Source organism: Chrysemys picta, chromosome 3 (assembly GCF_011386835.1).
Source record: "Chrysemys picta bellii isolate R12L10 chromosome 3, ASM1138683v2, whole genome shotgun sequence".
Lineage (NCBI taxonomy): Eukaryota > Metazoa > Chordata > Testudines > Emydidae > Chrysemys > Chrysemys picta.
In genome coordinates this window covers 172,086,714-172,111,962 of record NC_088793.1, presented here as the reverse complement: position 1 = coordinate 172,111,962, position 25,249 = coordinate 172,086,714, and the positions used below count along the sequence as shown (strand labels likewise).

General features: G+C 40.4%; 1 long non-coding RNA gene across 1 annotated transcript; it reads right to left on the bottom strand.

The window, feature by feature from the left end:
* Nucleotides 1-13,959: 13,959 nt before the first annotated feature.
* LOC122174176 (uncharacterized) lies at nucleotides 13,960-23,179 on the bottom strand. Its single transcript, XR_006175638.2, has 4 exons — nucleotides 23,106-23,179; nucleotides 16,809-16,866; nucleotides 15,584-15,634; nucleotides 13,960-14,428 (listed from the first exon to the last, which is right to left on the bottom strand). It is a non-coding gene; the product is annotated as an uncharacterized LOC122174176 (long non-coding RNA).
* Nucleotides 23,180-25,249: the final 2,070 nt, after the last annotated feature.

Genomic DNA, 25,249 nt, shown 5'->3' with positions numbered 1-25,249 from the left:
CCCAAAAGAAATAGTATTTTTCAATTCACCTAATAGAAGTACTGTAGTGAAATCTCTTTATCATGAAAGTTGAACTTACAAATGTAGAATTATGTACCAAAAAACCTGCATTCAAAAATAAAACAATATAAAATTTTAGAGCCTGCAAGTCCACTCAGTCCTACTTCTTGTTCGGCCAATCGTTAAGACAAGTTTGTTTACATTTACAGGAGATAATGCTGCCCACTTCTTATTTACCATGTCACCAGAAAGTGAGAACAAGCATTCGCATGGCACTTTTGTAGCTGGCATTGCCAGGTATTTACATGCTAGATATGCTAAACATTCGTATGCCCCTTCATGCTTCAAACACCATTCCAGAGGACATATGTCTATGTTGATGACAGGTTCGGCTTGATAATGATCCAAAACAGTGTGGACCAACGCATGTTGATTTTCATTATCTGAGTCAGATGCCACCTGCAGAAGGTTGATTTTCTTTTTTGGTGGTTCGGGTTCTGTAGTTTCTGCATCAGAGTGTTGCTCTTTTAAGACTTCTGAAAGCATGCTCCACACCTCGTCCTGCTCAGATTTTGGAAAGCACTTCAGATTCTTAAACCTTGGGTCGAGTGCTATAGCTATCTTTAGAAATCTCACATTGGTACCTTCTTGGTGTTTTGTCAAATCTGCAGTGAAAGTGTTCTTAAAATGAACAACATGTCCTGGGTCATCATCTGAGACTGCTATAACATGAAATATATGGCAGAATGCGGGTAACACAGAGCAAGGGACATACAATTCTCCCCCAAGTAGTTCAGTCACAAATTTAATTAATGCATTATTATTTAACGAGTGTCATCAGCATGGAAGCATGTCCTCTGGAATGGTGGCCAAAGCATGAAGGGGCATATGAATGTTTAGCATATCTGGCAAATAAATACCTGGCAATGCTGACTACAAAAGTGCCATGCAAATACCTGTTCTCACTTTCTGGTGACATTGTAAATAAGAAGTGAGCAGCATTATCCCCTGTAAATGTAAACAAACTTGTTTGTCTTTGCGATTGGCTGAATAAGAAGTAGGACTGAGTGGACTTGTAGACTCTGAAGTTTTACATTGTTTTGTTTTTGAGTGCAGTTATGTAACAAAAAAAATCTACATTTGTACGTTGCACTTTCACAATAAAGAATCAGACATGCCAAACCCACGGAAAAAACGCAGAAATTGGGCTTATTTTTGGCTTAATTGGCTTGTGAGTTGCTTGTTGGCTAGCTTTTGGCTTGTCACTTGTTGCTTGTTTGGCTTGTCGCTTCTTGCTTGTAGTTTGTTGCTTCTTTTTATTGATCAGCTTCCAGCAAGCAGGGGCATGGTGGGGAGAGAGTCAGAGGTGCACAGAGGGCCCACCGCAGTCCCAGACTGCACGCCGGGGGGATCTAATGGCACAGAGTGTTGGGGTTCTTAGGGATTGGCTTGTTTTGGCCTTGTTTTGAAATGGGATTATTTTGTTTTTTGGCTTATTGTGAAAGTCGGGGGGGGGGGGTTTGGAGGGGATTGGGGAGGGTTATTTACCGTGTGAAAGTTGGCAACTGTGAAAGAGATTGCACTATAGTACTTGTATGGTGTGAAGTGAATAATACTATTTTTTTGTTTATCATTTTTACAGGGCAAATATTTGTAATAAAAAATATACACTTCTATTTCAATTACAACACACAATACAATATATATGAAAATGTAGAAAAATATCCAAAATATTTAATACATTTCAATTGATATTCTATTGTTTAACAGTGCAATTAAAACTGTGATTAAGCGTGATTCATTTTTTTAATCGCAATTCATTTTTTTGAGTTAATCGTGTGAGTAAACTGCGATTAATCGACAGCCCTACTAATTATCACTCAACTGATCTTCTGAAAAGCTTATCATTCTCTGGTCCACCACCATCATCTCGAGCATGTTTATAAAACTTTTCAGAATTTTATTTGGGTTACGTTGTGCGTTACTTCCTTTTGAGACACTGTAAATAAATTCTTTGATCCTGAAATCAATTTTTCAAATGAAATCGCTCATTTGTTGTTGATTCCTAAATGTTTAATAAAGGAAAAAGGCCTTCAAAGAGACAATTTAGAAAGCTCTGGTTTCAATATGCCTTGTAATGACTTCTCCCTTAAGAGTGTTCGTGCACGTACACACATGTCCCTCCCCCCAACACACACACACAAGTCATATGGGACCCAGACGATTCCATGTCTGTGATTTGACAAGCCAATGCCACATCACAATAAAGAAATCTGGAGTGAAGCATTTGCTCTGTTCAGTCACCACAATTCCATATACAAACTAAAGTACAGGAGTAGAGCCCTGCATAAGACTTAACTGTGATTACTTAGATGGAGGCAGTTCAGAAGGAAAATAGGAGGGAAGGTGGGCTGTGGCACTGCTAAGTCGTAAAGCTTCTTTAAAAGAAAGGCTTGGAGTTAAGAGCGTTGCTATAGAGAGAGTAATCTTAGCCCTAATGTGTGAGTACTCTCAAAGACTGGATGTTCCAGTTCAGTGAAGCAAGATGGCCCCCTGCAGCATTGTTAGCCCCTCACAGAGAAAGTTTTGCATCTGATCTAGAGGCATCACCCCATAAGACTCCATCAATTTTGCAGGGGTTTACCGTTTGTTTTTCTCAAAACACAAGACAAACATTCTTTAGTTTAAAAAAACAGTCTAACAGTAAAACTTTGGAAAAAAATTCAGCGACAGCCTTTTTGGTTCTTCCATGCACATTTATTTGCAACTTCCCAAGTGACTGCCTGCTTCTGAAACGAGCTCTGAAGCAAAACTGAATTAAGGGACAAGAGATCTGAACCTTAGTGAAAAACTTCCCCTGAGCTCACTTACAAAAGACTGCAATAGGGTATTACCAAGAATTCAGGGGAAAATTCTGCCACTCAATGGCTAAGCCACAAGATGAGTGAAACTTCTTAAAGACTGAGAGCCAAGAGGTAAAGTTCAGAAAACTGTGCCACAATTATATTCTAAGTGCACTGTGTGTGCCAGTGTATAATGTGAAATATTCCATTTCCCCCCCCCCCATCTATTTCATTATCAGAGACTCACAGGAAGGAGGTTGGGCTTTGATACCTTAAAAAAAAATGATGAGAGTTTTCATGATATTCAGTGTTTGGTAACACTTTGAGTTCCAAGGCATATCTATGGGGAATCATATAATCTTTGTTTACGTAGTAAGTCCTCAGTATTTAAGTACCATGTAACTACATAACAATTTAATGCTCCTATCATTTATTTAGCAATTACATGTGTATCTTCAAAATTAATATAACTTTGTAAACTTCAGTCTGGTAGAGGCAGTAAATCACATATGATTTAATGTTTGCTTTGTAATTATACAGGCATATGTAATTAGTCTGCTGCTGCAGTACATGATATTTATCAGATCAGTGGTCAGTGTCATTAAAAATTCCACCCAGCATCTCAAAAACTACGCATCAGAAAACTAGTCTAGATAAAATTAGAACTGAACATTTGCTCATCCATTGAACCAAACATTTCTTATGGTTCAAAAAGTGGTATCAATCCTCCTTCCCCCCTTTTTGGTCTCCTCTATCATTATTTTCAGTATGCTTTGCATGACACTAGCAGCATGCTAGGTACTCAACAGACAGATGTGTCAGTCATATGACCACAAGTGAAAGAATCAGCGGGGAAAGCTGTTCTCATGGTATTTCCAGTTCATGCACTATTGGCCTTAACCTGTTCATGTGAGATTTCCAGCCCAATTAAGTAAATCAAAATGGTTTTGGAGAGTTTGGACGGTTCCCCAAAGTTTTATAGAAATTAATTTCCCCTGCACCTCCCAATGTTGATCTTTACTCATCACTAACAGAAACTCACAGAAACTGAAGAGTGAGGCTTAGTCTACACTAGAAGTGCTACAACAGCACAGCTGCACTGATGCAGCTGCACTGCTGGAGCGTGTCTGGTGAAGACGCTCTATGCCGACAGAGAGCTCTCCCATCAGCATAAATAAACCACCTCCATGAGAATCAGTAGATACGTTGGCGGGAGGAGCTCTCCTCCCAATATAGCGCTGTCCACACTGGTGTTTGGGTCGGTGTAACTTATGTCACTCGGGGAGGGGGTGGCTTATTCACACCCTTGAATGACATACCAATGTAAGTGGTAGTGTGTACAAGCCCTCAGTGTTGTGAGGTCTGTGTGGCCTTCTGTGGAGGGAGCTTGGATTGTTTATGACCCATCATTGAATGGCCAGCAGTTTCCTTGCAAGCACAATAGTGTTAGTGCCCATTACTAAAAGCCTACCTGTTTCTTTGATATGTTCACAGCCCTAAGCTATGAAAGATAGCCACACATTTATAAGGAGAGTTTAATTTAAAATTTGTTCCCAGAGAATTCTCAATATCTTTGTCATTTTAAAAAAAGGGGAAAGTGCTAATGTCTGATGTGGGGCAACATCATGATGGAGAAGGAGAAAGTTTTGGGCCCTACGTAGGAATCTCTCTGAAAAATAGTAAGGGTTGTAGTGAGGCCTCACTGAGTAAATTGGAAAAGAATATTTGCATATCAATGTGTGCCTCACACATAGAGTTAAATGTGTTGTGTTTAGAGATGTCTCAACTAGTGAAAATGCCTGGGAACCTTGCTGTGAAAATGTTCACTGTTTCAGTTCAAGGGATTTGTGCCCCTAACGTTTCACTTTTCTGATAACAGCTGTTTTGTTTTCATTGGAATTCAGAATTTCTAACCTTGAATTCTAAAGCCATTTGTCACTCAAAACAGGCTCATCTTCATTAAAAAAGGGAACCCCACATTCAGTAAAAAAATAGAAAGGCAAATTTTTCAGCAACATAGACTATACTCAAGTTTGTCATGAAAAGCCAAACAACGCTATTTCTGAGTAATTTCACTTTTAATTGTGACTATTTTGTATAGTTAAAACCAAACAGAGTTTGATTTGCCACATGTAAATATTTCTGGCCAAATTTATCCCAGGTAGAACACTACTAACTTCAGTGGCGTTATAACAGAGATGAATGTTGACCAGGGTTTTAAAAGGTTTATTCTAAATAAATCTGCTGTCACTCTGAAGTTGGGATAGTTTTCCTATTTTGATATTATTGAGGATAACAAGCAATTAAAAAAAAAAAAGATTTTCAGACAGGCCTGTAGGCTACAGTACATTACATGACAAATTGTTATTCCTTACCTGGTTAGATGGAGTCATGCTTATAATATAAACCAAACAATGCTGTCTTTGATATAGTCATAGATAACCTCCTAAAATGCTTGGACTCAGATTAATGCTACGTACACCACTCAGGAATGAGTTCTGGCAAAGCAAGATTGTTGCATATTAGTGATTAGATGAAAGATTCAATCTGGTTACCGCATTGTGCACATTCTTGACAAGTTCCAATAACTCTGGTTTACTTTTTCATTGTGCATGCCTTAATAATGTACTGTATATGTGCTCTGAGACAATTCCACTGTCTTCACTTTAAATCCAGAATAACTCCATCGAAGGCAAAGGAGTTACTCTGTGCAGTATTTATGCAGTGTAAATCAGAGCAAAGTTTTTACACTCTGATCGTGATTAATTTGCCATTGTGTCTGAGTATGAATTGACTGCCCTCTCCAAAGGGAACAGCCCTCCCACAGTTTATGCATAATTCCATTTAATGCATGTGAGTCAAATTTGCTTATTAAAGGGTAAATATATACACCTTAAAGTCAAACCAGGCCTCCTATTGAAGGCAGCTGAGATAATATTAAAGGTTGAGTTTCTGCTCTGACTCTCATTCTGTGGGTCCACGAAGTCAATAGGATTTCTTGGTGTGAAATCCTAGCAGAAGCTGTCCTCAGAGCCCCTTTCAGGTTGGAGGATCTCAAATGATTTTATAGACTGAGGTCCTGATCCTGATATTGCATCTAGGAGGGCAGACCCTGGAGGTTGGAAGGAGTCCCATTGACTTCAAAAGGGTTCTGAGTTAGCATAGAGGTCTGCCTTCATGTAGCCAATTGTATTACAAGGGTCCTAAACTATACACAGGGCTCAATTCACACACAAGTGAAATATAAACAACTTCTGGGGTGAAACGCTGCAACTATTTAACAGCCCATAACAACGCTAAACATCAGTTTGAGAGAGGAAATTAATACCTTTTCCAACTGAAACTGCAGTGGGAATATAGGAGGGAGGGCAGGGAGCAGTCTGTGTGGTTTTGTGGGTAGTTTTGGCTTAGAGTATTTTAATTTGGCTCAACTCTTCTTCTGGGAAGGTCACAGATGATCAAAACAGCACCAGAGCGTCTTTTGTGATGAGCCATTTGTATTTTTCTTTTCCAAATACCTGATGCTTGATGAGGCCAGGCTGAGCAAATGCGATTCAATGTAAAGAATAACAAAACATCACATGTTGAATGCTAGCACTTGACAAATACTGAACTTGGTAAATTTATCTTGCACTGCTGTAAAGTCAGAGTAACTCTAATGAAAGAAAGAGCATTACATTAATATGAAACAAGGTAAATGAGAGGAGAATCAGGCCCAGAGTGAATATTCTTTTGAAATTTTAATTAATTCACATTGGCCAGTGCATACCCCATCTATGTTTGCTTTCCACAAACATTCAAGCAACTAAACGTTACTGGAAAGAATGTTTGAAGAAACTGTATCTCAAAGTCACTTGCACGAGCATTCATAGAAAACAAATGTTAGTTTTTGCATTCATGGTACTCGTACCTATTCAGACAGGAAATGGGGGAAGGGGAATGGGCAATATATCACAGGGTTTAGCCTACTGATCTCAAGTAAGCCAACATCTTGGGCCTGATTTTCCACAGCTTTGCACCTTGTATACCTGTGCAAAGAGTGCTAAATGGGGGTAAAGTGCTACCATTCTGCTTTCATAACATTTGATATCCACTTTGCTCAAGTGTAAATAATCAATATAGTTTCATTGTTTAATTGTCCTCCTCTGTGTGTCCATACCCACCTGTTGGCTCTTGTCCTATAATTAGATTATAATCAGTTTGGGACAGGAACTGTGTTATTGTTACAGGCTTGTACAGTGCCTAACACAGTGGGGTCCTGGTGTATGACTGGGCTCGAGGTGCTACCACAATACAAATAGCAACTAATAATTGTAATACTAACAATACTAACTTCACAGGGTGCAAGATAGTGGAGAATGGGGCTCCTCAAATGGATAATACTGAGCACAGATTGCAGAGGGTCAACTACTTGTGATCAAGCAACACGTTACCAAAAAAGTTAAATAAATACTAATATTGAATTTGTGGAAATGGCAATCAGCTCACAGATATTCCATGAGGAGAAAGAGAGAGAGGCCAAATTCATTGGATAAGATATTAGTTGGAATTATTTACTCTGATCTACTAAGTATATGTAAGGAATAACTTTATAATTGTATGACTATATCAGATCATGACCAAAAATTAAGATTCCAATACTGGAAACATTATTTTCTTATCCCTCTCTCGCCTTTCCCCCCTTTTTTTATTCTTTAACATTCAAAGTTTTGGTTCAAGTTAATTAAAGATTCCAGTTCCAACCTCCTGGAGTGAAACTCTGGCAGTTTGCCCAGTGCAGCAATAGGCATTTGTAAGCAGCCCCTCCACTGCACTCCATAATGTCTCTAAGAAACTATACAAAGAAGCAGAAAGAAACTGAATACAGATGGAATGGGAAATCAGATATTTCTTACATTTGTGCTTAAATCTGTGACGGCTACCTCACAGTTAGAAAGGGAAGACAATTCACATACACTGTAGATCCTAGCTTGTTTTCTTCCCCACCTACTGCAGATCCATCTGTGAGAAAACTTACAGTGAGCCTTAATAAAAAAAAAAAAAAAAAAAAAAAAAAAAAAGAGATACAGACAGAGCGAGATTAGAAGACTGATCCAAAGAGAGGCATTTTTTTCTTGTTAAAGACATAGGTATATGATGTACAATTTTGCCATAAAAATAAGTGCTTGACACAACACTGTTCATAGTGAAAAGAGAATTTAATACATTTTAAATGTCTGACAGGTTAATAAAGAATACATAGTAAGATAAGCATTAACCTTAAAACCCGTATGCTGAATTGTCTGTCATTAAATGGCACATGTAAAAAAAAAAGTTTAACTCATATTCATCTCCTGGAATGTGGGTAATACAGATGACATAGCTGGTGTCTCCTCTGTTCATGAGACATTGCTTGCTTCTTAAAACAGAATATACTCAGTACCTTGTCATTAAATACCGAAGGCCTTCTGTAATGGCTAAAACTGATTTAATGATGTGCCATTAGAAATCTCAGTTTCAGCTATTTGTGATTGTATGTTAGTTGATATATAAACTTTACAGTCCTCGTCATTTCAAAATCTGTGCCAGGGCATGAGACTCTGTAGTTGAATGTAGTGAAGAAGTAAACAACATATCTATCGCCATATTACTCTTTCTTTGTGCATTTTATTTTACCAACTGTACTGCTAAAATGTCTTTCTCTCTGACCTCATGGCTTTTTGATTTTTCATATTTTAAGGAGACTTGGTCAGTACAGTTTTGAAAAAGAGATTATTGCAATGGGTGAAATTCAGTTATTTGGCTGATAAAACTGATAGATGGATGTCCATTTCTCCAGACTGCAGACGGGCTATAGCTGGATACTTTCGGGGGGCATGTTATGAACGCCGATCCATTGTACCCCAATTTGTCATTAAAAATAATAATCTGGGCCCAGCCTGATATCTTGGCAGATAGGACAACATGCAGTAACATGGGAGGCAAATGTCTGAGGCTATAATCTTGAGTTCTTACACCTTGGGGTGATGGGGTAGGGGTTCTGACCATTCTGGAGGGTTTGCTCTTTAGCTGATTAATTAGAGCAGTGCATTGGGCGAGAGAGGCCAAATAAGTGTAGTGCAGATTTCATGTAAAATTTGGTTGACTGGAATACCTCTGCCCCCCATGATTAATTAGATGTTTTGGTGCTACCTTTTTAAAAATAACAAAAGTACCCTACAAAAGCTGGCCAGGTGAAAGGGTTAACAGATGGATGCGGATCTGGATATATGTGTTTCTTGCCCTTTCAAACCTTTTAAGCCAGACTGGGGTCAAGTTACTGAAGCAGAACAGCTCTGTTGACAAACATGTGGTCTTCAAAAACAATCTCAGTATGAGAGGTGCTGCTGATTTAAAACAACAGAAAGAGAGAGAGAAAACCACCACCAGACTACATGAAATTCAACCCAACAGCCACCTTCCCCTCTAGCCCTCTTTTGTTAACTTCCCTTCCCTGCAGAGTGAATCAGCCATGCTTGGGGTTAAATGGGTAGCTTTTGTCTCCTCACAATGGCAGAGAGTGACAGGGTGAGCTAAATGATTTACTGGTGGAGATGATTTGAAGGACAGAGCAGAGCAGCCTTGGGCGCGGGCACGCACGCACGTGGACACGCGCGCACACACAACAGTGGCACATTAGTACTCCTTTTTTCCCATGGTTTTGACTGATAGATCACAGAGTGAAAATCTGACAGCCACAAGGACCATTGAGAGGCTATTTTTATTACTTATCAAGGTGGCCTTGTTTTGTTGAGAACAGATCTGAGGTTAATTATCCTTTACTTTCTCTTTAAACGTTATTTTTCTTATTAGCTATTTTTATTGAGGTACAAAATGTGACTGTAAGTCTGTAAGCTGGCAGAGCCATCACTGTGGCCCAATCTGGCACAGGAACCATTTCCAAGCAAGTGAAAGCTCTGTAAACAGATTTCCAACCAAAATGAGGAGCTTGCCACACAAAGCGAGAGACCCAGTTGAGATACACTAAAACCAGCCTTACTACTGGAAAGGCTAGTTTTAGTGTTGTGAATCTGACTTCCCAGCTGTTGTGAATCTGACTTCTCTAGACTCAAAGCCCATTCCCACAACACAGCTGACCAGATGGGGACAATGTTGTACTACAACAGATTCCTGATTGTCTTATAATGTTTTTAGGTCATGTGGGGATGGGACCAAACTGTTTTATAACGATATGGGGTAGTGCTAGAGCTGTGGGATCATATTCACCCCATGTGTTTTGCCACCTACTAACAATGAAAATGGAGAGGCAGAGTGCTTGGTGGTGGAAAGTCCACCCTGGCGGTAATTACAGTAGTGGAAGTGGCAGCAGTCTCCACTTGCCTGGGGAGAGGGCAAAGAAGCCAGCACAGCCCCTAAAACGGGTGGTGCTAACCAGGAGAGGGGCCTGGTTATGGGTAGCTAAGAGGTACACACATTCAGCTCCTCTTCTAGGCAGCCTCCAGTGGCAGGGCTTCTGCGGGTGTCCCAGTTCCACATTACAGCTTCCCTCCTCACAAAAAGTGGTGATACAAATTCCAACTCCCCTCGCACTGCTTCTGAGCCCATGTCATTCCATTGAGTTCAGAGGGGTTGTTCCTTGTTTACACTGGTGTAAATAAGGACAGAATCAAGCTCCTGAATTCCTCCTAGAGTGCACCTGCCCCAGTTGTAATTTGTTCCTTTATTCACCATCAACTGCATGTTATCTAAGCCAGCATACTCTATACTGCTCCCTGACAATGGGCCTAGTTTTTAAGAGGCCTCACCCTGGCCTCCCATTTTTCTCAGAGTCTTGCAGGTACACATCATTATGAGAACATTTGATGTCACGTAGACATTCAACTACGTGAGTCCAGCCAGGGAGGTAAGTGTCAAAGTTATATCCAGCTTTCTTCATTGCACAACCCTGTGTCAATCCAATAGCATGCCCAGCCTGTGAATTCAGTAAGACTGGGATCCTGTAGGAAAAACAGTATGTGATCATGTAATTAAAGACTGTGGATATGTCTACACTAAAAGCACTACAGTGGCACACCTGCAGCTATGTGGTTGTAGTGTAGATGCTTCCTACATAGACAGACGAGGTTTTTGCACTGATGTAACTAATCCACCTCTCAGCAGTGGTAGCTAGATCAATGGAAAAATTCTTCTGTCAACCTAGCTGTGTCTACACCGGGTATTATGTCACTCTGACCACAGCATTCAGGACATGACATTTTTTACAGCAACATAGCTAGGTCTATCTAATTTTTAAGACTACACCTGTACCATAATGCATACTCACAAAGGCTGGTGAAAGTAAGGTTACACAGGCAACCTTAATTCAGGGATTTCCTTACTTTTGGGTGCTTAATTTTACAACCTTAACTTTCTTTTAATGTATGTAATTCTAATAAAGTTCCTTGTTCAGTGTTGGAAGAAAGCTACTCTTTCTGTGATTCTTTCCCATTGGTACATGACCCCTCTGTGCTCCCTCTTCCAACGACTAAGGAGCTGTTGTTTATAGGGAGCTGTCTAATCCTTTAGCTGCTCACTGAGTTATCAGTCAGGAGCTCTTTTGTTTTACCCCAACCTTTTCTGTCTGTTTGTGCAAAGAAAAACATTGAGGAGAGTTAAACACCTGTCTGTTGATGCTAGCCTGTCCCAACGTTATTGCTTTGTCTTACATCATTCCAATGCAGTCCAACAGCTCTAACTGGGAATGACCTCATTCCTTTACCATTCCACACAGTTTACATTACATGTCCTTCACTATTGCTCTCACCAACTCGTAGCAGAGTGCCACTGAAATCAGTAGAATGACTTGCAGAATAAAGTGCTTATTGCTGTAAATATGAACATAAGTGAAGCAGAAAATGAAAGCTCTCTTGAAAATGTATGCTGAGACCTCCCGGAGACCGCCTCTGAAAACCTGCTTTATTGACTAACATTTGTAAGAGAAAAGTGAACACATTTTTATTTAAAATAGGAAAAGGACATTTTCAGATAATCTCTGAATTAGTGTGGAAATATAAGGGCAGACCAAGAAAATGTACTAGATTAAAATCTGGTTAGGGCTAAATCAGAACCCATAGGAAGACCTGCATGGCTCAGAAAAGGCAGCAATTTCTGCTGTTTTATTTATTCTGGTCTGTGATTCATGAGGTGCTGGTCACGCATAGTGAAATAGTAATTCCTATCACAGGCTGTAATACTATGCAACTGTCAATGTCATCATTCATTGATGATAAATAACTAACAAATAAAACAGACATATTCATCCATAATTACTGTAAATGACAATTTTTCAGTGCCTGCCTCTTCCTGAATTATGAAATCTAGACACCAAACCATCAGGCTGCAAAATGTTTTATTCAACTATATTAAGCTAGCTTCAAAGAAAAATTGCTTAAGAAACTTCTCAGACTCCTTCATCCTGACTAGTTAGAGAAAGTCGATCAGTAGAATTGCTGGGTATAATCATGCATAGTTTTTCCTGGCTAGATTTCAATGGTATTATAATTTTAATAACAACAAACAATAAAAAAGGTTATGAAAGGTACTATTATTGAGAAAGACAATGAGAACATGCAAGTATGAAAGCTCAAGACAAAACAGTACTTCACATCAGCCGCCGCGGATGTGGAAGACGTGACTTAATTTAATGGAAAGTAGGAGGGCTCTCTAAAAATGGCAACATTAAGTATAGCACTGAAATGTTTATTGTTAACCGGTATGCATGTGAGTCCATGGAGCTACAGGTGGCTGATACTGCACATGTGCTGTGCTGCTAATGCACATCTGGAGCATTGCATCTGGGATAAACTATTCTATTTCCAAATCCAAAGAGCAAAGCATATTGCATCTCAAATGACTTACTTTAGATTATGCAAAAATCAATAAGAATGAACTAAAGTCATTTCTCTGTGAGAGAGCATGGTGTGTGTCGGTGTGTGTCTCCCCCACCCCAAATCTCACAATCCTCCCCAGCCAGTGCTGTCTCTTATTGGCTGCCCCTCCCCAGTTCTGTCTCTTCCCACCCCTGCTGTGTCTGTGTGTTCTCGCTAAAAAACAGCTACTATGCTCTGCACGCCGGGGGCCAAATAGCGACTAGCCTTTGCAAGGGTCATGATGAGGGATGGTGCAAGGAGCCTTCCCCTTTGCATGCCTTTTGCAAGGAACAGTCACAATCACTGACCCCCCCAGAGGAGTCCTTCATCCCCAAGGAGGTGGGGAGGAGGCAGGGCTATGACCCTACTCCTATTATATTGACCTATGGAACAGGGCTGGGGAAGTAGGTTGCTGTCCCCTTATGCACCAATCCCCTTATGGAAACAGAAAAAGAGATGGGAAAAGAACATGCACTCTGTGGTTCCCATGCTGAAGTTCCCTACAAGAAGCCAGAGAGATGGGCTCTCCATCTCAAGGGCACTGGCATATCCAGTGGAATTTAGTGGCCTCAGGAACTGATGTGGAATGCATAGGTTGGTCTTTCCATTCCATCAGAGCCCAACTAGAAACACTGGACCCAGGACTGAAGATAAGACCAGCCACTCAGTTCCTCCCCATCCACAACAATTACTTGCTGCTAGCAGGATTGCCACATTGCTGCCATTTCACTGCTTTGCAGCAGGTTACAATATGTTCCAAGACTAAAAAAGCCCAGTGCAACTTAGTGTCGGTCTGGCATTGCTCTGTGATGTGTCATGACAGTGATGTAAAGGAAAACACCTGCTTTTTTTATTTGTAGAGTGTGCAGCAATGGCCACTCTGGGTTGCTCTACACTTTATTTGCTGGCTGGCAGACATGTGGATTACGATGGCAAGGAGGGAAGGCGATAAGCATCTGTAATCAAAATGGGAGACAACACACTTTAATGGAACTGCACATGAGCAGTAGAGAGCAGGTTCAGAGTCAAAGCACTGGGACTCTTCCAGACAAGCAGGCTTTCACCAGCAAGGCAAAAGTATTACATGGTAGTGCCACTTGACAGAGCAGAGTGATGAGGAACACATTATAATGTAAAAAGCAACAGAGGGTCCTGTGGCACCTTTAAGACTAACAGAAGTATTGGGAGCATAAGCTTTCGTGGGTAAGAACCTCACTTCTTCTCTTGCATCTGAAGAAGTGAGGTTCTTACCCTCGAAAGCTTATGCTCCCAATACTTCTGTTAGTCTTAAAGGTGCCACAGGACCCTCTGTTGCTTTTTTACAGATTCAGACTAACACGGCTACCCCTCTGATACTTGACATTATAATGTGTTCATCCATCAAGTCTATAGACTTTTTTTGGGGGGGGGGGGGAATCCTCATTGTTTTGCAAATCGTATTTCAGAACTTTTGTCATATGTGCTTCCGCACAGGAAATGATGGAGAATTAGGAGTGGGTGAAACTGAGTCTTAAACGCTTAAAAGTAAATGGTGAGGTAGGCAGAGAGAGAGATGGGGTAAAATCCTGAAGTCAATGGCAAAACTCCCCCTTCTTCTGCTGAACCCAAAGAGGGACTGGGAAACAGCAACTCTTGAGTTTTAGTCCCAGTGCTGGTACTGTAGCAAGTCACTTCACACATCTGCATCAGTTTTCCCATCTGTAAAAGGGTAACAATAACATAGACTCACCTCACACAAGTGCTGTTAGGATCCTGCTTGGATTACTTGATCCTGAACAATGAAGGTGCAGAGGGCTGTGCATATAAACATTGAACAGGACAGGGAGTTCAGGGGAGCTATTCCCTGCACTAATTGGAGGGTGGCTGCACAACTAGCAAGTTACTTCTCCCAAAAGTAATAGGGAAGAACCTAGCTAAGCATCTTATTAGTATAATAAGGGGTCACACAAGCCTATGTCTTCTTCAATGTGTCCATGTTCCTCTCATACTACACCTATTTATTTTATCCTGTTACCTTACGAGTAAGGCGGAAACTGCACAAGGAGTTTAACGATTGCTGTTGTACGGTGCAGAGGACGACACCTTTCAATCACTCAGAGCCTTCACTTGCCCTTGCACTGAAGCGCCACAGTTTCAGGAACCCTGCTGTTACCCATGCAAGGCCTTGCAGGATTACTTATTGCAGCAAAGTTGATCACCTGATGATGATGATGATTGTGAATTACAGCTAAAGGTTTGCATGATTTTTGTAGGGCAGCGTGCTTTGGTCAATAGGGCACTGGACTGCGACTCAAGTGACCTGGGCTCTATTCTCAGCTCTGCCATTGACCTGTCGAGTGACCTTGGGCAAGTCACATCACCTCTCTTCATGATGCAGATGGCTGCTCTCTTCTCCGTCTCTCAGGGGTGGCATGTAGCCACTGAACCAATCTAGGGCTATAAAGGAATATTACAAAGAAACTATTCTGCATGGTAATTTTGCCCTTTTGATCCCAGCATTAGCTGGAATGGAAACTGAATGGGGGGGAGGGGGCAGGGGAGAGGGGAGACTCTCCATTCGCAAACACTATATCACAATCACATTATCATGAGTGCTCTATTAACATTACAGTGGATCCATACTCCTCCAGTGGCTGCCATCCAGCCTCTCCCTTATAGAAACATACCCCACCATAATTCTCAGCTTACATCTTTCTCATTGTCACTGACAATTATACATTGTGTGTGTGGAGAAGTAGGTGAGGCCTCTGTGGACCGGTACATACCGTATGAAATATTAGCATGAACAGGGATGTTGTCATTTTGAATGATTTTATTACCTACGCAAAGGCTGGGCACCACCATCCATCTTACCTGTTGGTTTCCTGACTACAGTACAATGGGGGTCTCTTTTGCCAAGTTTAACTTTAAAGAAAAAAGAAGAAGAAAAGACAAAGAGAAACGCTGTATGCTATGCAATGGTATTAGATGACAAAGAGCACCTGCAGCGGGCCTACCAAGTAAGCCAACAGTTTAATTTAATTCACACCATTTTTGAGTTTATCCCATAATATCCCTCAAGATTTGTTGGGCTTTATTTTCCCCCCAATGTCTTGAATAACTCATTCTCACAAGTGTTTAATCAAAACCACTGAACATTTGAACCCAAATGTTGTGTGGTAAAACTAGACGGAAACATAATACACATGTTAAATTCACAAATCATTCTCCATTGTCTCAGGGAATATACTTTTAAATCAATCAGGGAGGAATTGGAGATTTGCCAGTTGTTTATGACTTATATCTGTCTGTAATGGTATGTGTTTGTATCTACGACCCCGAGGAACTCACTTAAGGGCCTGATCTTGGTCATACTGATACAGCAGTGTGTGTGTCTTTGCAAGACTGGAGTTGAATATGCCGTTCTCTCCTATTATTCCTGCTACAAATAATCATATTTATACTTTTATTTATTTAGGGCCCAACTATTTATTTAGGTTCTTTATGTGTATTGAATAGTACCTGCCCTACTTATTTTAATGTGCCTAGTTGTGTAACAAACAGTCGCTGTACTTTAGGGTGGCACAACAGGGCCCTTACCTTTACACATTATATATGTGCTTTAAAATAGCTATAGGTGTTCATCATCCTGGTGCCTGTCCCATAAATTACAATACACAATTGAATATAAAAGAGTGCCCTAAACATCCACCAAAAGCCCCAACACTCCGGCACCCTTTCCTCCAAAGCTCGAGAAACAGGGTGGGCTTTCACCCCAAAGTATCTCTAATTCCTTTTGCAAATTAGAAAAATTTAACACTACTGAATTGTAGCCACCCGGGGGGTTCATCAACTACCAGGGCATAAGTCAAGAGGATAAGGGACACTGCTTCCTTGGCAGATGGTCCATGATGGTGGAACTCATTGCTGGACACAGTATTGCCAAGCCCAAATTTTCAGAAATCATGAGTCAGGTTCACCAAAAATCATGAGATTATGTAAAAATAATTTTTATTTGCCTTCTGCTTCTTGAGCCTTTAGAGTGCACTAGGGTCACATTTTGAAGCTTTCTCAAAAGTCATGAGGGCTACAAACTTACTTTTTCTTTAAGAATGAAGGCTGAAATCATCACATCCACTTGACTCCAGGAGCTGGGGCTTTAAGGAAAACAATAATTATCATGACAAGATCATGAAAGTTGGCAACACTGTGGATACATCTCACCTCCTGCAGAACAAAATGCAAAACTCACTTATCTGACTTCGCTTTCCCACAGCAATCATCATAAAAAAATCTATGTGGGAGGGAGAGATTGAAAGAAGTTTAATAGGCTGAATTATTCTCTTGGTTATGCTACTGTAAATCTGGAGTAACTCCACAGACTCCAACACAAGTAGAGTACTTGTTAAAAAAGACTTTCAGAATTTATAAGGTCTAGGGCACCATGGTGATATGCATGATATAAGTACTTAAATACACAGGGGGTAAGCAATTGATATATCACAATGGTGGGAAGGAGGGGAAAATTTGCCCAAGGACAGTGGTGCCAGGGCAACTCCTATTCTTATGAAAAGTGCCATCTTTAATGCCTATGCAAAGCAGACAGAGCCTTGGTCTCAAGAGTTCACACAGATGACCGTCACACCATGAACTTATTTATTTTACTTTAAAAGATGAAGGAGAAGAATTGCTCCTGCTAGGATTTTAAACTGCGGTTCAGGAAGTCTAATTATTTCAAACCGGAGCTTATTGTCTAAGCCATCCTACTTCGAAAATGGACACTCTTCTGGAAATATCATAATAAACATCAGTTTCTGTATAGTCATAACGTTATGTTGATGTTTAACTAGATTCTACTTCCAGAAGGCGAGTCAATAACATGATCTTGTTCCTGTGAGTCTAGGATTTTTCATCCTGCTAAGTTTGTTATTGGCTTATAAAATGTGTTCGATGGTTACATAAAATGAAGCACCTGAGCTACTTATAAACGTTCAAAATATTTCATGGGTTTCAATGTTACTCTCTCTCTCCTACCTGCCAGTTCCATTTATGTTAGAGCTGCCTCTATCATTTATATTCTCTCTTCTTAGCCGTTTGTACTCTATTGTATTTCATGTCACTATGGCTCAATTAACCAATGCTGAGGGAGAGAGTATGGTAAAGAGGGAATGACTGTGAGAGGGAAATGATACCCTGAAGTAAAAGAAAAAAAAAAAGACAAACAAAAACCAGGAAAGCAAAACGATGAAGGTCAAAATGATTTAGAATAGTTCAGGTTTAGCAACAGCATTCTGCTTTGAAAGGTTTTGACTTTCTCTAAAAAGCAGCACAAATCTCAGGGTGAAAAAGATTTCGCTCTGGATGAGTTCACATAAACATGTCCTTTGGTTTCAATCCATGTGTTTTTCCACCTCTGAGTTGCACTTTGTATTTCAGGTTCAAATGTCCCCAAACAATGAAAGTAAAATTCAATCTCTCTTAGGGATTTATATGACCTCCATTACCACAGTATCTGAGCACCTCATAGTCTTTAGTGCACTTACTCTCAGTCAGAACACCCCTGTGAGGGAGGGAAGTGCTGTTATTCCTGTTTTATGGGTTGAGAACTGATTCACAGACAGACAAAGTGACACAAAATCTGTAGAGGAGCAGTGCATTGAACTCTTGTCTCTAGAATGCTACATTTGCACCCTAACCAGTGAGACATCCTTCCTCTCTCATCCAGCACCTCCAGTTTGAGCACTAATTAATTAATAATTTGTAACTGCTGAATTTCACCCTGTTTCATAGCAGCACCATATGAAGCTATAAGCTTTGCATGGGTTTCATGAAATATCAGCAACTGAGCCTAGGTTCTCTCAGAAGCAGGGCAAATCTATCATTGAAGATTGGAGTTTTGAATTTTTAATGACATTTGAATGAATTTGTAATGAAATCCTTTTGTGTAGTTCCACTATAAAGGTTTTGCACAGCTCTGAATTCTAACTTACATAGCTTTCTGGTGGCTGGTTATCTTAAATTGCACAGCTACACATAAAATTGTGTACCTACAGCTACACATCCTGAATTGGGTCATGGTCCTACAGTTTGTGGATGGGCATCTTTTTTAGTATGACTTCAAACTGAATAACTAGATATGCTTTTCTCAATGGGATTATCATATATTTTAATAATTGAAAATATATACCATGGTTTTTCAGAAAAAAAAAACACTTAGGTGTATTAATCTTTCCAGAGTGTAAGTATTTTTTTTTTAAAAGCATGGGAATTGGATAAATAATTCCAAGACATGCTCTTCTCAGCATATTCTGAATTCTCCTTGTATTTATGTGAAGCAGATGTTCTAAGCGGGATATATACTGCAGTGAGAGGTGAGGATGGAGGTGTATAGCACTTGAATTCATTTCAGTACAGCCCCACATCCTGTTTACACATAGATGCAGACCTGAGAACACCAGAAAAAGGGGAGGAGGATGAGTGTGATTGGAGGGATGTCACCAACACCCGCTTGCTAAGTGTACAAATAGAGACTAAGCACCATTGATCTGTGGGGCTGCTATCCTTAATTGTCTCACAGGCCAGCAGCATTTTCTCTGCTGCTTTAACAGACATTGATAGACACGCAATCTCCCATCACTGGGGAATCCATGTGAAAAACCGTTTGCAAAGTTCACCTGCAGAGACTGCACTTTCACGGCTATTCAGAAACATTGGAGCATACTCAAAAGAAGAAATGCAGCTGGGATTTACCAAGACTTAATTTTATTTCTCCCTCCACATTCATGGACTGATTTTTGACAGTAGAAAAGCACTTAGTGAATCACTGAGGGGAGGGGAGAACACTGAGCCCCTTTACACGGAAATGAACTCATTATTTTGCTGGACACTGGGTTATTTTAAGCTAGAAGCTTGCCAGCAATTGAGGTCCTATAGGCACATTGCAACATGTTTTCTCTCTCTCTGTGTGTTCACTGGGCAAGCCCTTTCATTTAATTCATCATTCACAAGTTGGTGCAGTGATTCCACATCATCAGCACATATTCCCTCTAACACCAAGAAGATAAGAAAGATGAATATATTTTCTGTCACTTTTTTTGACAGTTAGACATGCTAGATTTGGGCACAGATTTCATTATTAATGCAGCACAAAGGGTATTAACAGGAAGATTCACATGAATAAGAAATGAAAGAAGAAACAGTTTTTAAAGATTTTTTTCCCTTAAAGTTCTCAATGCTGTCCAGGGACACTATTATACATATAATAGATGAGGATGTTTTAGAGCCGTGGTTTTCAAACTTATTTTCTGGTGACCCAGTTGAAGAATGTTGTTGATGCCCGTGACCCAACGGAGCTTTGGATGAGGGGTTTGGGGTGTGGGAGAGGTTCAGGGCTGGGGCAGAGGGTTGGAGTGGGGAGGGAGGGCTGCAGCGGGGACCTGGGAATGAGGGGTTCAGGGTGTGGGAGGAGGCTCTGGATTGGGGTGTGGGAGGGGGTCAGGGCTCTGGGCTGGGGGTGCAGACTCTGAGCCGGGGGGATGAGGGGTTTGGGGTGCAGGAAGGGGCTCCAGGTTGGGGGGGGGCTTAGGGCTGGGACAGGATATTGGGGCACAGGGTTGGGGCATGGGCTTACCTCGGGCAGCTCCCGCTCAGTGGCGCAGCGGGGTGCTAAGGCAGATTTCCTGCCTGTCCTGGCACCACGGACTGCGCTGTAACCCTGGAAGCCCCCCGCCTAGGAACCGGATCTGCTGTTGGTCGCTTCCGGTGTGCAGCGCGGTGTCAGAACAGGTAAGGACTAGCCTGCCTTAGCTGGGCAGCACCGCCAATGGGACTTTTAATGACCCGGTTGGCGGTGCTGTCCAGGGCCGCCGCGACCCAGTATCTTACATTCCAGTTTGAAGACCACTGTTTTAGAGGATGTGTATTTTTCTCTACCTATTAAATAACAACAAATTCTCATTAGTGGTAAGTAGGGCTGTCGATTAATTGCAGTTAACTCATGCGATTAACTCAAAAAAATGAATCACAATTAAAAATTGGATCGTGTTTAATCGCACGATTAATCGTGTGATTAATCACACTGTTAAACAATAGAATACCAATTGAAATTTATTAAATATTGTGGATGCTTTTCTATTTGTTCATATATATTGTATTATGTGTTCTAATTGAAATCCGTGTATATTATTTTTTATTACAAATATTTGCACTGTAAAAATGACAAACAAAAGAAATAGTATTTTTCAATTCACCTCATACAAGTACTGTAGTGCAATCTCTTTGTTGTGAAAGTGCAAATGTAGCTTTTTTTTGTTACATAGCTGCACTCAAAAACAAAATAATGTGAAACTTCAGAGCCTATAAGTCCACTCAGTCCTACTTCTTGTTCAGCCAATTGCTAATACAAACAAGCTTGTTTACATTTACAGGACATAATGCTGCCCACTTCTTATTTACAATGTCACCAGAAAGTGAGAACAGGCACTTGCATGGCACTTTTGTAGCCAGCATTGCCAGATATTTACGTGCCAGATATGCTAAACATTTGTATTCCTCTTCATGCTTTGGTCACCATTCCAGAGGACATACTTCCATGCTGATGACGCTCATTAAAAAAAATGTGTTAATTAAATTTGTGACTGAACTCCTTGGGGGAGAATTGTATGTTCCCTGCTCTGTTTTACCCGCATACTGCCATATATTTCATGTTATAGCAGTCTCAGATGATGACCCAGTACATGTTGTTCATTTTAAGAACACTTTCGCTGCAGATTTGACAAAACACAAAGAAGATACCAACATGAGATATCTAAAGATAGCTACAGAACTAAACCCAAGTTTTAAGAATCTGAGGTGCCTTCCAAAATCTGAGAGGTACCAAGTGTAGGGCATGCGCTCCAATGCAGAAACTACAGAACCCGAACCACCATAATAGAAAATCAATTTTCTGCTGGTGGCATCTGACTCAGATAATGAAAATGAACATGCGTCGGTCTGCATTGCTTTGGATTATTATCGAGTAGAATCTGTCATCAGCATGGATGCACGTCTCCTGGAATGGTGGTTGAAGCATGAAGGGACATATGAATCTTTAGCGCATCTGGCGCATAAATATCTTGCAATGGCGGCTACAACAGAGTCATGCAAATGCCTGTTCTCACTTTCAGGTGACATTGTAAACAAGAAGCGGGCAGCATTATCTCCTGCCCCTAGTTGTTATTGTTTTTATTTGTACTGCAGTAAACCACAAAGACTTCATGCCTCATTGTGCTGAGTACTGTATAAATGCATAAGATGACATAGTCCTTATTCCAAAAAATGTACAGTTTAACAATTGAGGAAAATAATGAAATATTTCAATAGTCCCTGTATTTTTGATAGCCTTGAGAAAGAAGCCAGTATCCCAGTCAATTTCCTCTTCTGTGTTGAATTGTGTCTATCTCTTTTTAAAATTTCTGATAGCATTCTTACATCTTTACCTCACCCTTTCATCTAAAGCCTCAAACCCTGAAGGTATCCATTTCCCTTTCCTCTTCTACCTGTCTCTTCTTTTTTCTGGACTCTCTCTTTGCTAGCATCTGTCATGGCTATCACTTCTGTGCAGATGCCGTCCAACTCTAGAGCTCCTTCTGTGCTCTAATTCTTCTATCCTCATTACCTCATCTTTTAGCTTTGTCATAACTGTCACAAACTGAAGTACTTTTCCTAGATGGAAAGTCTTTTCTCCATGTCTCTGACTATAACTATAACTGTAACTACAACTATAACTCAAACTAATTTTTCTGTCAAGACAAAAATCTTGGTGTCGCTCTTATGATAAAGACCTGAAGAAGAGCTCTGTGTAGCTCAAACACTTGTTCCTCTCACCAGCAGAAGCCAATAAAATATGACCTCACCCACCTTGTCTCTCTTCTTGACCATAGATATTTTTCCTCCTCTATTTCCTTTGTCTGTTTAGTCAACCTGTTACCATCTCTAAAACACTACCAGAATTCATTTCTTTCTTTCACCAGGACTCTACTGAAATGATAATTCATGTCTTAACCAACTTCCGTCTAAACTGTTGACAATCCCTTTTTTATGCTCTTTTAAAATCCCTATGCTCTGAACTTCAAGGGGTCCAAAATCCTGAAGCCAGGCTAGTTTCCCACTCTGGGGAATAAGATTATGTTAACCCATCCTGTGCTTTCCTATCCAATTCTGAACCCAATAAAAATAATTCTACAGCTTTTCACATAAAACTCTCCACCTAATTTTACATCCACCTATTCCCTTGCCTCCTTCTGCTTAACTCAACGTGACTGCCTCCTTTGAGACTTTCCATTTGGAGATTTTCTTTTTTTTATCTGTTTAGTCAACTTCATCTGGCAAGTTCTCTTTCACTCATTCATATACTCACATTTACACCGGTCAGATCTTCAGAGGAAGAAAATTAGGGTGATTTCTGTAGAGCATCAAAATGGGATCAGACCTGGTGGGGAGGGTCATGAAAACACATAAAAAGGGTTCAAATATATTTGAAGCAAATTTCTATGTAGAAGCTTCTGAAATGTTTCTAAATGATATTTCTCACTATTCATCCAGCTGTAGTTACAAGAGAGGATTCATGCAGCCAAAGAAGTTAGACATTGAAAAGACCAACTACTCTAACTCACTGGGTCTCCTCTAGCCAAGGTTGGGAGTGCTCACATTACAGGTTGGTTCTAATCTCATGGTTGGAAAGTGGTTTTTGTGCAATCTGTTGATGATGTCAATCCAGTTCCCAGTGCCAGATCCTTAACAGGTGTAAATCAGTATAACTGATGGAGCTATGTCAATTTATACCAACCGAGGAGCTGGGCCCTAGTGTTCATATCACAATTAGCAGCATGCTGTCTGTCTTAGCACAGAGGGCAGGGAATTAATAGCCCTGAGGCCAGATTTGTAAAGGTATTTACATACTTAAAGCTGTAGAGATGCGCCTAGTGAAATTTGCAAAAGTTCCTAGCTCCTATTGATTTCAGACACTTAAATAACCTTTAAAAATCTGCTCATCCTATAAGAGTTCCTCACACTATAAAGTGTCATCCTACCCAATGATGATCACTGACAAGAATGATACAATACTAACCCTCTCTTTTATTTATTCCCTTCCTCCCTAAAAAACCAAAATGAACAAACAACCCCACACAATTCCAACAAAGACACAAAACATACCCCAAGGAGAGCTTTTATCCTCCAAAAGGGAGAAGATCCAGAGACTCCATTACTGCTGATAGGTTTTACATGAAAAGTGCTGAGATACCACGGTGATAGATGGCAGTATAAAACCCTAAAACAGACACTGCTGTTGGTATAGCCGATAAGAGACTAAGAATGTCCAGAGTGGGTCATACCAATGGTCTATCTAGCCTAGTCTTCTGTCTTCCAACAGTGGCCAGTGCCAGGTGCTTCAGAGGGAATGAACAGAACATGGCAATTATTAAGTGATCATTCCCTATGAGTATTCTGTGGCTAAATATAGAACAGGTCTCCAGGGCTTTCAGGCTGGTGCTTTTCATTTCACATGAAAAATTAAAGATGGGTATGGTCAGGTTCTACTGCTAGTTTACGCAAACTGCGGATGAGGTAGAGAATGAGTTGAACATCTAACCAAAGGGAAAATTCTGTTTGCAGGGCCTGATTCTCCACAATCTGCTATACAACAGTGAGGTGTTATTTATTATTGATTATTATTATTATTATTATCCCCTGCAAGAGTGTCATTTACACCTGCGCAAAGTGAGAGCAAAACACTACTAAATCAGACTAGGAGCTGTGACACATGGCAATTTCCTGCAATATTCTTGAAAAACTTTATTGAATTATTTGTTTCTTTGGGGTCTATTGTATTAAATGCAAAGGTTATGTATTACTGTTGGCCGGGGTCCTAGAGTGGGTGCTCTTGGTAGGCAATGAGGGGGAAATACAGCTGCCCTGGACTGTGACAGGAAAATTTGACAACCACTTTGCACAAGTGTCAATGGCTACAAAGGCAGTGGAGAATCCGGCCCCTGAATTGCAGCATTTGCCTCTTTGCCCTCTGGCCTAGTTTTCCTGGGCAGAATGGAGAATTCATTTGGCTCTTTCTTCAGCAGTTGGCAATGTGCTGCTGAACAGTGGAGACCACCACTTCAGGGATAAGACTGGGACAAATGACAAATGTGTTTAATCTATTTTCTGCATGATTCACTCCTAATTTGCCGCAATATCGAATAGTATTTCATTCTCATGAGGGACCTAAGTGCTCAAGTAACAATTAACATTTAATTTACAGTCATTCTCTTGAAATGGGAGTAAACCAGAAATACAAGTTTGAATCTAATGGGTCTGACTATAGTTTGAATGTCATTAAAAACCAGTTTAACTATTGTGAGAATTTCTTATTCTTACTGTGGTTTCTCCTCAGTTATAACTAAAGTATACACAGTGAACTTGACTCAGTGCTTCAGTTATGAGCAATACATTATTCATGTTGCTTGCGTTCTCTTTGCCTGGGAACTTCACTTGTGGGGATAATTTCAT